Below are 14,774 nucleotides of genomic sequence, written 5' to 3'. Positions count from 1 at the left end.
CCTCCTTGTCGGTCTCAGGATCACTCGGCAGTTGTAGAGGCGAGACAGCTGGCGAGTTGCACCCACTCCGCTTCCACGCTGATGGTGTCCCAGCAGGCGCCCCCCTTATATGTACCACCACTGTCTGCCCATTCGGTCCACTGCTATAGAGACACAATATATGTTCCAGACACTGAGCGTAATCTGCAGTCAAGTTAGGGCTCAGTCCACGTAGCATCATCGCTGCACAGTGTACAAAGGTCAGTCCCGGGGAGTCTGTTCACATCTCCCTGCACGGAGCTCCGTTAAGGCATCAAGTCACACTACGTCTCGTGACCTCCTCAGACCCAGGGCAAAGGACACTCTGACCACAATTATAGAGGGCTATCTATTTTTATGTGACTCGCATATCCCACCCGGCAATGCCATTTAATTGTTTAATAGCCACAGACCACCACAATCATTGCCTCTCTTTTGTTACATCTCAGAGTGAAGACCTCTGAAATAAAGAACTATGACAGACAAAACAATTTTATAATAACCTCCTTAACGAAAGTGTTTTACTCGAGAGCATCTGTATTATACTCTGTCAGTTTATAAACAGATTCTTAACCAATAGATAGCTACTGAGGAGTTTGTCTATTGCAGCAATACTGCCACCTGCTGGTAACTTATTAGATCCCTTTTACTGCTTTTCAACCCAGAATTATTTTTGCTGTAACGCCGCCACCTAGTGCTGGTTCTACAAACTGTTTCAACATACGGGTCCCAACAAGTCCCACTTAGCCCTGTTCTCTTTAACTCAAGACCTGCTGCTATTACAAATGTAGCTATCACACCTGCTCACTGATACCCCTTGCAGGCCATATACATTTCCAACCAATGTAGTCCCCTAGCATTCAATTGCTGATATGGCCGCCTAGTCTACAGATGGGAGGAGGTGGCCAGTGACAATTCTTTTATTCTTCAATGCACTGCTACTGATTGATGATCGATTCTTTTGCAACTTATGGAAAATCATCGACTTCCCAACACTCTGACCTGCGAACGAACATTCCTGAAATCATCAACGGCCTCTGATATGAATGACATGGCCTCGTCAAATAACTCATCCATCCACATCTGAATCCCAATCAGCAAAGAACCAGTCAGCTGCCTCATCACCAGCCAAAGATCAACCTGAGTTATCACAGGTTCTGCAAATGCTCCGATCTCTAACAACTAAACAAGAATTACCATCTAAAAAAGACTTTGGGACACTGTGACAAATGATTTCTTACAGTTTGGCCACCAAAGTCACTACCTTTCAGACAGACATTGCACATCTAGGACACCGACTGGTGGCCCTGGAAGAGAGCAAAGAATTAGAGGAGGAATGCTTTGCCGCCTTACAAGCCCAGGGATGTCATATGCTGCCTGCAATATTTCACACAAAAAGATGAGATTTTGCAGAAAGGCCTTGAATTCAATGGCCAAGAGATTTAATTGTTCCAGGAGCTTTCATGGCACAACCTCCAACAATAACATATGCTTCATCCCCTTACAGAGGAATTACGAAAGAAAAACATCAAATATCGCTAGCGCTTTTTCTTTTCCAATTACAGGTCTCCCTTGAAGGGAAATCGGCTGTCCTTAGGGAACCATCATAAATTACAGCCTTTTGCTCCACTCTGGATATTCAACTAATCTCCCTCCCAGATTGGCAGGAGTCCTATTCGTGCCTGATCCTGGCTGAGGCCACACAGAGGTAGGAGAGAGTTCATCAATTGGGAACATATATATGAATTTGTGCTTCCCTTTTCTCTTCTCTATGAATACCTTTTCTAATTTGCACATGTAGAAGTGCCTAAAAATCTTCATTGTCTAATTGCCACTGAACCTCCCAGTACCCCCTGTACCGCACAAGTATTTTCTGGGGCATGTTTGAGCTACGCCTCTCCATGTCTCTCCGGAGCAGTCTATTTCAATTCTTCACCACATGTAGTTCTCTTATTCAGATGTTATCACCATTTGCAAGTTTATTCTTCCTAACCCCCTTTTCCAATACTATCTCCCTCCTTCTACAGATCGTTATGTTTACTGCTCCACTAGCCATGCTGTGTCTGCCATCTGTTACTTTTACATTCTGATGATGCATTATAATCTCAAGTGTGTAACCTTTAACGGTCTAAATATTCTAGAAAAAAAGATCCAGATTGATTAGAGATCTCAAAAAAGATAGACGTGGCATTCTTACAAGAGACTCATTTCAAACAAGGGTCAGAACCCCATTTACACAACCACCAATACCCTCATTCATTCACATGCAATAATCCTGATAGCAAGGCACTTGGAGTGGCTTTACTGTTTTCTAGGCGTTTACCTGTCAAAGATTGTCACCCACAAATTACAAGCAGGCAGAGGTCTGATAGTGAGTTGCAAAATCTTTCGTCAGTCGTTTACTTTGGTAAATGTGTATGCTCCAAATCATACCCAACCTGCCTTTTTAGAAACCCTTCTGTGGACCCATTAAGGGAAGGTATCCTCATTCTGGGAGGTGATCTCAACTGGGTTTGCCACCCTGCCATTAATGCGTCTTCAGGGGCAGGTAGACACTGAGGCAAGCTATACCGCAAGGTGAGATGCACCATGCATGAACACCAGCTGGTCGACACATGGAGGCTCAAACACCCCACAGAACGAGACTAAACATTCTTGTCACACCCACAAAACATTTACTCACAATTGGACTCATTTGTACTATCACTTAATCCTGATCAAAGAAGTCACAATAGGCCAAGTCACCTAGTCTGACCATGCTCTGTTATATATGTCCCTTTTGCTACCTCAGCCAGGTCACAGACCATACACATGGAGGCTGAATGAACTCTTGATCCAAGACCCTTATAGCAAGTCACAAGTTGAAATGGCAATAGATGAATATATATTCAACTTAACAACACCCTTGACGTCTATAATTTCTCTATGGGAGGCCCACAAGTGTGTCATTCGGGGGAAATTTATAGAACTAGGCACATTTATGAAAAAAACAAAAGATAGCTCACAGAGATACACTCCTTTAGAAAATTAAATCCCTTGAAATGAGACATAAACCTTCCCACGAGACAACCACCGTAGCCGAGCTGGCAGAAACAACAATGGCGCTGAACAAATTAATGTCAGACAAAATAAAGCTTAATTACTTCAAGTGCCGTAATAAGTTTTACCAGTGGGGAGACAAACCGGGAAGAATTCTGGCGCAAGCCCTGCGGGCTCAGAGAGCACAATTATTCATACCACACATTAAATCAGAAGTTGGGAAATTGTGTTACCTCATCTGACATAACTGCAACATTCCATGCTTATTATTCTAAACTTTATAACCTCACCAGCGAATCCCACCCAGTGGAACGCTCAATCAAACAGGAGCGTGTAGCCAACTATCTTAAACAGATTAACCCTCCCACATTAGAAGCAGAGAATATACAAATGTTGGATGCACCATTTTCCACAGGGGAACTAGAGGATGCAATTAAGATTGCGCCCTCAGAGAAGAGCCCAAGTCATAATGTTTTTACAGTACCATACTACAAAACCTTCAAAACTAAATTGGTCCCACTCATGCTTCAGGCCTTCAACTCGATATCCGCACAATTTCACTTCTCACATCATTCTCTGACAGCCCATATTACAGTTTTGCCTAAAGAAGGGAAGGACCCAGCGCTATGCCTAAGCTATAGACTCATATCACTGCTCAATGTGGACATAAAATTATATGCAAAACTTATAGCCAACAGGTTGAAACCACTCTTGCCTAAGATAATCCACTCTGATCAGCTGGGGTTTGCCCCAGGTCGAGAGGCACGCGACAATACCACAAAAATATTTGACTTGGTTCAGTTTGCTACATTTACCAACACCCCAACTGTTCTGCTGTCCACAGACGTAGAAAGAGCATTCAATAGAGTAGACTGGGACTTATTCCTGGGTATACTGAGTCACCTGGGTTTAGGACCATTGGGCCTGGAATGAATTCGAACCTTATATACACATCCGACGACTAGAGTCAAGGTTAATAAAGACATGTCGGAACCCATTGGAATTACAAATGGAACGAGACAGGGCTGTCCCTTGTTTTCAATGATTTTTATCCTATGTATGGAGGCATTAGCACGGCCCATTAGAGCAAATTCAGATATCTCTGGATTTTCTTGTCCATCACTGCAACCATCCATAAAAACCTGAGAGACTGGCTCCCGAAGGACTTTTCCCTTATAGGTACAGTTAAAATAGTGAAAATTAATTTACTACCTAGAGTCCTCTCTCTACTACACACACTTCCAATTCACATTCCCACCTCATGGTTCAATGAACTTCATAGGGCCATACGACTTTTTGTTTGGAAAGGTAGGAGACCCCACTTCAAACAGGATATTCTGCCTAAGCGCAAACATGCCAGGAGTTTACAACTACCACATTTCTCTACATACTACGATGCCGTATAGTAATTTAGACGCAAAAAAAAAGATTGCTAATATTTAGACACGATATATTAGCTGACCCAGTCAATTAAAACACTATTAAAACACTGACATTTAAATATGTCTACAATGAAAATCACGACACATATATTTACTACATATGTAAAACACCTAAACTAAACATACCTCCAAAAAAAATGAATAAGCCATTATAATACATACTAATACAAATCACGACCTACTTAATTCCTAACATGCCAAAATAACTACACAAATACCGAAATATGTATTAACATGACATACATAAATATCGACACAAATAAAGCAGACATCACCCAAAAAAAGGCATTAAAAATGACATATATACTATCCCGCAATATTAAATACCTACACCTATAAATCTTTCAACAGTATGCCCATAAGTCAAAATAAACAATGCATCCATTTTTTTAATAATTCAGGAATATAAGTCTCATTTTCTCAGTTAAATTAATTTTTATTTAGCAACACAATTATTAATGAAACAGGCCATTTAAATTGTCTTTTCAATAAAGTCACATTTGTTCAAATAAATGAACAGGTACTTGTAGTCCTAATACACTGATGACGTCTCCAAAATACGAATATATTAATGCCATCCTATTAGATGCATATGATTAACATAAAAATGATACATTTCGCGCCTCCGAACCCCTACTATAAAAATCTTTGGCGCGAATATGCATACTGCCAGTTCTACGATTCTGATGAGCTTGCTGGTTGTTGTGGTGGATCTGGCTTTGCTGACCCCGTTCCAGGTTCCTGAAATCGTGTTCCAGTGCTGCAGAGTATCCGTTTGTATAGCGGTTCATTTGCGACTGTATTCCAGAGCACAAATACTGCTTTTTTCAAAACAAAACAAATTTTTGAATCTGTAGAATGTCTAGGGAGCGTAGGAGGTGTGTTTCTTCACAGGACAAGTCTGAGGAAGATCGACGACTTCCAGACTCTAGTGAGGAGGAAGCAGTTGTCCTGAGTCCTGAATATGTTCCAGCGCCATCAACATCCACCATTCCTGAGGCAGAAGAGATGCAGGACATGGCTGACCAGGATTCGACCGAGGATGATGATGTTGGTGGTGAGGGCCCCAGTACATCAAATCGCAGACCCTGGTTTAGTGATGCTGAAAATAAAGTTTCGATTTCCAAGGTAAGAGGGTAATCTTTTTCTTTAATCTCCTAAACACCCCCCACTCCACCGCCCACAGACATCATTGTCAATGTCCATGTAAACCAGGCCTGTCCAACCTGCGGCCCTCCAGGTGTTGTGAAACTACAAGCCCCAGTATGCTTTGCCGGTAGACAACCAGTTGATAACTGGAAGGGCATGCTGGGACTTGTAGTTTCACAACACCTGGAGGGCCGCAGGTTGGACAGGCCTGTTGTAAACAGTCAGGTTTAATATAAAAAATGTCCTAGAAAAACCTACAATTTAAGTTACCTCAGTATTAATGCTCACATATGTTTACTTTCATTAAACTTCATTTTAATGTTGTTTAAAGCATATTGAAATATAATTTGCATATACAGTGTACATGTATAATAAAGTTACAAGCTGATGCACTCGACATCCAGGTATAGGAGCTTACATGTAGCAAGGGCTGGCATTTGATCCACACCCAACTAATCCTTAAATACTATTATTTCACAGCTTATGTGTTTTACTTCTATTTAGACTCCTATCATATACTGTCTACTATTCCAAAAATAACAAATAAGCCATAAACATACATCAAGCGCTTCCTCCAAACCACATAGAGAAATAATCTTCTTCAGATCCCCCAGGTCAATATTGCTGGATCTCCTGATCTTAATAACTGTATCACAGAGTGAGATCTATAAGATACTTATGTCATAACATAGTGTAGTATTGCTAAAACACAATTGTCGAACATAAAGTCCTTTCCACCATCAACAGTGAGGATGAATTCCCAATGTGTCACCCGTGATCACCACACGTTCATAACCCATATGGGTGTATGCTTACAAGAATTTCTGTTTATTCAGGCCTTCAGATCAAATCATCACTCCCGATGGTTGGTCATCAAAGTCAATTAGCCAATTAATCATGAGACCAAAAAACATAAGTGAATAGGATCTAGTGCATTAAAGCTTTTAATTTAAAGTTCATTAAAACAAAGACCGCCTCATAACTGAGGCAATGATAAATAAAAACAAGATAAAAGGTGGACTCATAACAGAGGATCACATATAATGAGCGCTGAAAATGTTAACAGGTCCTGTTCGTATCCTCCATTCTCACATTCTCCTTAAAGTCCACAATGCATTTCCAGGCTATAACCCAGGGGTAGGCAACCTGCGGCTCTCCAGGTGTTGTGAAACTACAAATCCCAGCATGCCTTGCCACCTATCTGCTGGTTATCTACTGGCAAAGCATGCTGGGACTTGTAGTTTCACAACACCTGGAGAGCCGCAGGTTGCCTACCCCTGCTATAACCCCATTTGGTATTGCACTTTATGGAGAATGTGAGCCCTCAGTCTAGGAGGCGGTCTTTGTTTTAATGTACTTTAGAGTAAAAGCTTTAATGCACTAGATCCAGTAATATTGACCTGGGGGATTTGAAGAAGATTATTTCTCTATGTGGTTTGGAGGGAGCTCTTGATGTAAGTATATGTTTTTTTGTGTCTTTGTATTGTGGTACAGAGGGATAGTGGCCCCTCCATATATTTATTCGGCAGCATACCAAGTGAAGCGCCACAGACAATTCCATTTTGTCTGAATTTATATTCCAATTTCTTGTAAATCATGTCTTTTTAATGTCACCATAGTGAAACATTATGAATTTGCAAATGTTTATATATATATATATATATATATATATATATATATATATATATATATATATATATATATTTGTTTTTTGGGTTTAACATGTTAATAGATTTTTATTTAAACTAAAGTAAAAAAAAAGATCTAGAGATGATTGATTTTCCTTGCAAATCGTTATTCCTCTGTTGAATCACTCTGTATGTCTCTACACTGGTTGCCTGTTTTCTACCAAATCCAATATAAAATACTCTTACTAACCTACGAGGCCATCAACAAAGCTGCACCAACATACATCTCCTCTCTTGTCACAAAATATCTCCCAACTCAGCAACTCCGTTCTGCACAAGATCTGCGTCTCTCATCCACACTCATTACATCCTCCCATTCCCGATTACAGGACTTCTTCCGGGCTGCACCCATTCTATGGAATTCTCTCCCTCGCACAATAAGACTCTCCTCTAGTCTACAAGCTTTCAAGCGTTCTCTGAAAACCCACCTCTTAAGACAAGTTTATAATATTCCTCAATCACCCTCTTAATCTCAGTACATTACCCTATTACCACCTGTTATACAACTACCCCTTGATCACCATTGTTGTGTGACAGGATCATTTAGCTTATGAGTCACTTTTACCTTTGCAGTCTGGCTGGGCCGACTGCAATTGTAGACTTAACCTCATGTGTCAAACTCCCATTGTCCAATAGATTGTAAGCTTGCGAGCAGGGCCTTATCACCTCTTTGTCTCTTTTACCCAGTTTATTAGTTTACTATGTTTGTCCCCAATTGTAAAGCGCTACGGAATATTTTGGCGCTATATAAATAAAATGATGATGATATATTGATTTAGTTTGGTCTTTATAAAGTCTAGCTGTTATTTCTGTAACCACATATGACAATGAAATATTTCCTAATATTTTCAGTTTCATGCAAATTTGAATTGTAAAATATTTTATTTTAGCACCCAAAAACTTTTTTTTTTTACGATATTTTCTCATTGACATTTACAGTACCTCTTGTACATGCCTGATCCACACATATAATCCATATCCACCTGTTGAAGAAACTTAATGCAGAACATGTAACTAATGATGCGGAGAACTAGGAGTGCCCGACTGGTTTGCCCGGTTTAGCAGTACCCTCTTTGAGGTGCAGAGTTTAACGGAGAGGAAGGTTTTCACCAGAGGCTCCCACAAGGGAGTATGGGCTTGGCGGCTCTCCAACCGCAGGTCGCGATCCTCTCAGAGGGCAACGGGCGAAACCTGTAGGAGAGTCTGAAATATTGACGAACAGGGGGACAGAAGAGGATGTTATGCAGTACTGGTTACTGAAGTGGTCCAGTGAATCTAGGCACAGCCTACAAGCCAGAATACAGTAGAAAGAGATTTTGCAGCGGCAGCTGCGGATGAATCCTGTGGAGCTTGGAAACGCCTTTGAATCAGGAACACAAGAACTAGACACGAGTCATGCTGGGCAAGAGGCTGGCATATATATATATATAATTTCAGTATAGAAAAAACTACTGATAATGTCACTATGTACACAAGCATCACGTCTAGGGTCTTCATTGGCTCAGGGTTTAATGATCTAGTTGCCTGCTGGTCAAAGGTTAATTCAAAGGATTACTCTGATAAGGTGTTACCACCTCACCCCCAACTGCTGAACACATGTTATGCTTAAGGAAACTGACCCAAACCAGTTTCCAAACAATGTCATTTTGATCATTAATCTTTTATTTTCCATAACTATTGATCGCAGGAAGCGATCGCAAAGCTGAAAGTAGTGGATTCAAGATGGTAATATGCAGATCAAAATGGCACGAAGCATGATACATTTCTATATCCTGAGCCTTATATACTTTTAATATATTATCATTTACATATAAACAATATCTAATACATTGTACTAATAAATAAATGTGGATTATTTACAAGTATAAGTGGGAATGTAAATGTGTGTGTGTTATTAACCCATTGCGATTGCATCATAACACGTGGCGTACTAATCGCAATCGCACGGTAAAACAATATTAAATCATTTTGGTTTACTTCATCCAGTTATTTGACTTTCACAGTACTTCAGCCACTTGCCTACGGTGAGAAGATATATCTTGAGAAACCACCAAAATATCATCCAGATACACCACAGCGCAGGAGTATAATAAATCTCTGAAGATTTTGTTTACAAAACCCTGGAATACCGCCGGAGCATTACAGAGCCCGAAGGGCATGACGAGGTACTCGTAGTGACCGTCCCTGATGTTGAAGGCGGTCTTCCATTCGTCTCCCTTGTGGATTGTGATCAAATTGTAAACTCCCCGCAGATCTAATTTGGTGAATATTTGGGCCCCCTTAATCCGGTCGAAAAAGTTCTGTCACGAGTGGAATAGAATAACGGTTTTTTATTGTAATAGCGTTTAAACCTCTGTAATCGATGCATGGGTGTAAGGAGCTGTCCTTTTTTCTTACAAAGAAAAAACCAGCGCCAGCTGGAGAAGAGGAAGGCCACACACTGGAGGTTTTCTGACACGTATTCCGTCATGGATTGGGTCTCGGGGATAGACAGCGGGTACACCCGACCTCTAGGAGGAGTTTTGCCAGGCTGGAGATCAATAGGACAGTTCTACACCCGGTGAGGTGGTAAGGTCTCGGAGCATGCTTTATTGAAAACATACGTGAAGGAGGCGTAGTGAGGAGGCAGTAACATCTTGGTGGGCCCAGAAGAAGAGGAGATACATGTTGCAGAAGCTTCACAAGAGCAAGACCGTGGGGAATGGCAAAGAGGACAACAGGCTAATATCTGGGAGGTCATTATGAGGGGAGTGTTGTTGGAGCCAGGGAAGGCCCAGGATGACTGGACTGGTGACTTGAGGAAGGATAAAGAACGACAGTGTCTCTGAGTGCAAGACTCCTACCTGAAGAGTTAGAGGCTTGGTTTGGGAGTAGATAGTTCCGTTGGCAATTCTACTTCCATCAATAGCCGTGATGACAGTGGGCTGAGAAAGAGATTCAGTAGGTAAGGACAGATGTTTCACTAAGGTAGCGGAGATTAAATTGCCGACCGCTCCTGAATCCAGAAAAGCAGAGGAACGAACTAGTCCAACGGGTCCAGAATGGTAATGGGAATTAGACAAGTAGAAGATTTGTTTAAGTTTCAAGAGGTTTCTGATGTCCCGAGCCTGAACTCTATGGAGTAGGTTAGGGCCTGGCGTTTCCTTGACTCTTGGGGTAGGAAGCAATCAGGTGTCCAGGTTCTGCATATTAGATACACAGATTGTTAGAAATCCTTAGTTGCTTTTCCTCAGGTGAGAGCTTGGACCAACTAATTTGCATTGGCTCCTCAGTGAGAGTTGGTGGCAGGAATCAGGGTTCCAATCTGATGGTAGGGCAACGAGGAGCAACTTTCTCGGAAGACCTCTTCCTGAAGCGAGTATCCACCTGTAGGAGAGCTTGAAATATTGAGGAACAGGGGGACAGAAGAGGATGTTTTGCAGTAGTGGTTACTGAAGAGGTCCAGTGGATCTAGGAAGAGCCTTTAAGTCAGAATACAGTAAAAAGAGGTTTTGCAGTGGCAGCTGCGGATGAATCCTGTGGAGCTTAGAAGCGCCTTTGAATCAGGAACACAAGAACTAAAGCAGAGATACAGGAGCCAGTACAGGAACACGTCTAACCTGAAGGAGAGATCTGAAGATCTGGCGACTTGGTAAAAGAGCAGGTGCTTTAAATAGGCAGAGCTGACAGGCAATTAGCCAATCAAGAGAGTGCAAGAAGTAATGAGAAGACCAGGGGTGTGCATGCTCAGTTCAGCCCAGCAAGTGAATGCACAAAGAGGGAAACGGGTGAGAACAGACCATAATGCAGGTTTAGCTAGTGCAATGTGTGACAGTAACCTACTTTTGACAATCTGTCAATGTAAATCTCAATTTTGAACATATTTCCCTTATAAAAGATTGCTTAGTGCAGTGGTTCCCAAACTTTTGCAGTTCGTGACATCCTTAGAATTGCCATAATTTTTTCAAAGCACCCCTCCAAAATTATTACCGAGTAGTCCCGTTTTATAAGTAGTTGGGTCAAAAAAACGTAATAAGTACTTAGGTCAGGACAGACATACTTATTTAGTTGTATGCAAAAATAATACACATAAATCCAACAGAAAATAAAATTTTTATATATTTTTTTCAATTATATTTCTGTCAAAGAATAATTTACATGTCAGAACAAAGAGAAGAAAAGAAATGTGCTATTGGAGGCACTCAGTGATCTTCTTGTTAATAAAATATCTAATTCTTTATTAGTTACACTTAAAATTGAGAATTAATCCCTCCTAATGCAATAACATAATATAAAAACAATAAGGTGACAACTAAAGTGAATTAAAATAGCAAAAATAATTGCTAAGCCCCGCTACTTTGTATGCTTAAATTATTATATCAATTAGTCATAAATTCTAATGTATTGTAGTATGAGTCACTCCATTGTAAACGTAATTGTCACGGTTCTCAAACAGAAGTACAGCTAGGAGTCATGAATTCGGTGAAAACACTCTGTGTTTATTTGCAGAGAGGTGATAACAACAGGTAATAAGGAGCAGTGATAAATACCAGGTTCCAGCTGATGTAGCAAGTAGCATGAATGTCCAGAAACAATCAGGTAAGGACAACAGGAAATGACATCACAGGATGGGACAACAATAACCAGCAATGTGAGCTGGGGGAAACAGGTTTAAATGGACCACACCCAGGTGCATAGAATGATTGGTGAACAGGAGGGTTAACCCCTAATGCACACAATAGCAGCACCTCTGGTGAGTGGAGGTACTGCCAATACAAAACAATAATAGGACAAAAAGGCAGGAGCTGCCATGCAAAGCAGCATGTAGCACATAAGCTGAGGGCAGATCGTGACAGTATCCCCTCCCTTAAGGGCGGATTCCAGACGCCCAATTATCAAAAATGTCTGAATTCATCGGAATCATAATCCAGAATTGGGGGCCCGGCAGAAAAGTCCTCGTCCAAGGGCGGAAAGGCAAAGGAGACCATGCCAGTTGCCAGTTCAAGAACTGCAGAACCTCCTCTTCTCTTACGTCCTCCTCTCTTACGGGACTTTCTCGGAATTGGGGCCTGAGCCAACTGAGTGGAGCACAAAGGTATCTCTTGGCCAGGTGAGATGGGTGGACCTGCTGACAATACAGAGGCCCCGTAACAAGGCATAGCGGGAGGTGTTGGTGAAAACTTGTTGATCACTGCCTCGACAAATAGTTGTAAGTCAGAAAGAATGGGGTGATCAGACTCAACAAAAGGGTTTGCCCATTCCATAGCCTCTCCTCTAAAATGTGTTAACAAAAACAAAACTTGCCTCTTTGGGTCACTGGCAAGGCTAGGTACTGAGGGGAAATAAGAAGCACAAAACCTCAGTAGAGCACTAAATTGAGAAAGGTGCCCCTCAAAGGTAGATGACAGCTCACACTTGGCACCCTTGGCAACGGATGGTTCGGACTTGGCAGCAGGCTTGACAGGAGACCCGGACTGGGTGGCAGACTTGGGAGCAGGCCCGGACTGGGCGGCAGCCTTGGGAGCAGGCCCGGACTGGGCGGCAGCCTTGGGAGCAGGCCCAGACTGGGCGGCAGACTTGGGAGCAGGCCCGGACTGGGCAGAAGGCTTGTCAGCAGGCCCGGACTGGGCAGAAGGCTTGCCAGCAGGCCCGGACTGGGCAGAAGGCTTGCCAGCAGGCCCGGACTGGGCAGAAGGCTTGCCAGCAGGCCCGGACTGGGCAGAAGGCTTGCCAGCAGGCCCGGACTGGGCAGAAGGCTTGCCAGCAGGCCCGGACTGGGCAGAAGGCTTGCCAGGGACAGCGCTTTGAGAAGCCTGAGGGCAGACAGCGCTTTGAGAAGCCTGAGGGCAGACAGCACTTTGAGAAGCCTGAGGGCAGACAGCACTTTGAGGAGCCTGAGGGCAGACAGCACCAAGTGGTAACTCGGGCTGAACCGCATGGACTGGCAACTCGGGCTGAACCGCATGGACTGGCAACTCGGGCTGGACCGCATGGACTGGCAACTCGGGCTGGACCGCATGGACTGGCAACTCGGGCTGGACCGCATGGACTGGCAACTCGGGCTGGACCGCATGGACTGGCAACTCGGGCTGGACCGCATGGACTGGCAACTCGGGCTGGACCGCATGGACTGGCAACTCGGGCTGGACCGCATGGACTGGCAACTCGGGCTGGACCGCATGGACTGGCAACTCGGGCTGGAGGGACAGAACCCCCTCTGGAGCAGACTGTAAGAGCAGCGCCCCCTCTGGAACAGTCGATAAGGGCAGCGCCCCCTCTGGAGCAGACTGGAAGGGCAGCGCCCCCTCTGGAGCAGACTGGAAGGGCAGCGCCCCCTCTGGAGCAGACTGGAAGGGCAGCGCCCCCTCTGGAGCAGACTGGAAGGGCAGCGCCCCCTCTGGAGCAGACTGGAAGGGCAGCGCCCCCTCTGGAGCAGACTGGAGCTCAGGAACAGAGACAGCGGCTGAAGACTCAAAACGGGACACAGCGGCAGGAGACTCGGAACCGGACACAGCGGCAGGAGACTCGGAACCGGACACAGCGGCAGGAGACTCGGAACCGGACACAGCGGCAGGAGACTCGGAACCGGACACAGCGGCAGGAGACTCGGAACCGGACACAGCGGCAGGAGACTCGGAACCGGACACAGCGGCAGGAGACTCGGAACCGGACACAGCGGCAGGAGACTCGGAACCGGACACAGCGGCAGGAGACTCGGAACCGGACACAGTGGCAGGAGACTCGGAACCGGACACAGTGGCAGCAGGCTCCAAGCTGGAGGCAGATGATGTGACCTCAGAGCTGGAGGCAGATGATGTGACCTCAGAGCTGGAGGCAGATGATGTGACCTCAGAGCTGGAGGCAGATGATGTGACCTCAGAGCTGGAGGCAGATGATGTGACCTCAGAGCTGGAGGCAGATGCTGGCACCTCGGCACAGGAGACAGATGCTGGCACCTCGGCACAGGAGACAGAGGCTGGCACCTCGGCACAGGAGACAGAGGCTGGCACCTCGGCACAGGAGACAGAGGCTGGCACCTCGGCACAGGAGACAGAGGCTGGCACCTCGGCACAGGAGACAGAGGCTGGCACCTCGGCACAGGAGACAGAGGCTGGCACCTCCGCACAGGAGACAGAGGCTGGCACCTCCGCACAGGAGACAGAGGCTGGCACCTCCGCACAGGAGACAGAGGCTGGCACCTCCGCACAGGAGACAGAGGCTGGCACCTCCGCACAGGAGACAGAGGCTGGCACCTCCGCACAGGAGACAGAGGCTGGCACCTCCGCACAGGAGACAGAGGGAATGGGTGCCTCAGGACAGGCGGCTGGAGCTGGCAGGTTGGGTCTCTTCGCAGAGAACAGGAATGCTGGAGCATAAACAGATTTGGAGTGCCGAGAGGAAACAACAGGAGATGGTTCAGTAAGCTGACGTGGTCTACGGACAGGACAGTCCTGCAGGA

The sequence above is a fragment of the Mixophyes fleayi genome, chromosome 8, assembly GCF_038048845.1.
Source record: "Mixophyes fleayi isolate aMixFle1 chromosome 8, aMixFle1.hap1, whole genome shotgun sequence".
Lineage (NCBI taxonomy): Eukaryota > Metazoa > Chordata > Amphibia > Anura > Limnodynastidae > Mixophyes > Mixophyes fleayi.
The sequence above is the reverse complement of the archived record's forward strand: the minus strand, read 5'-3'. Positions refer to the sequence as shown.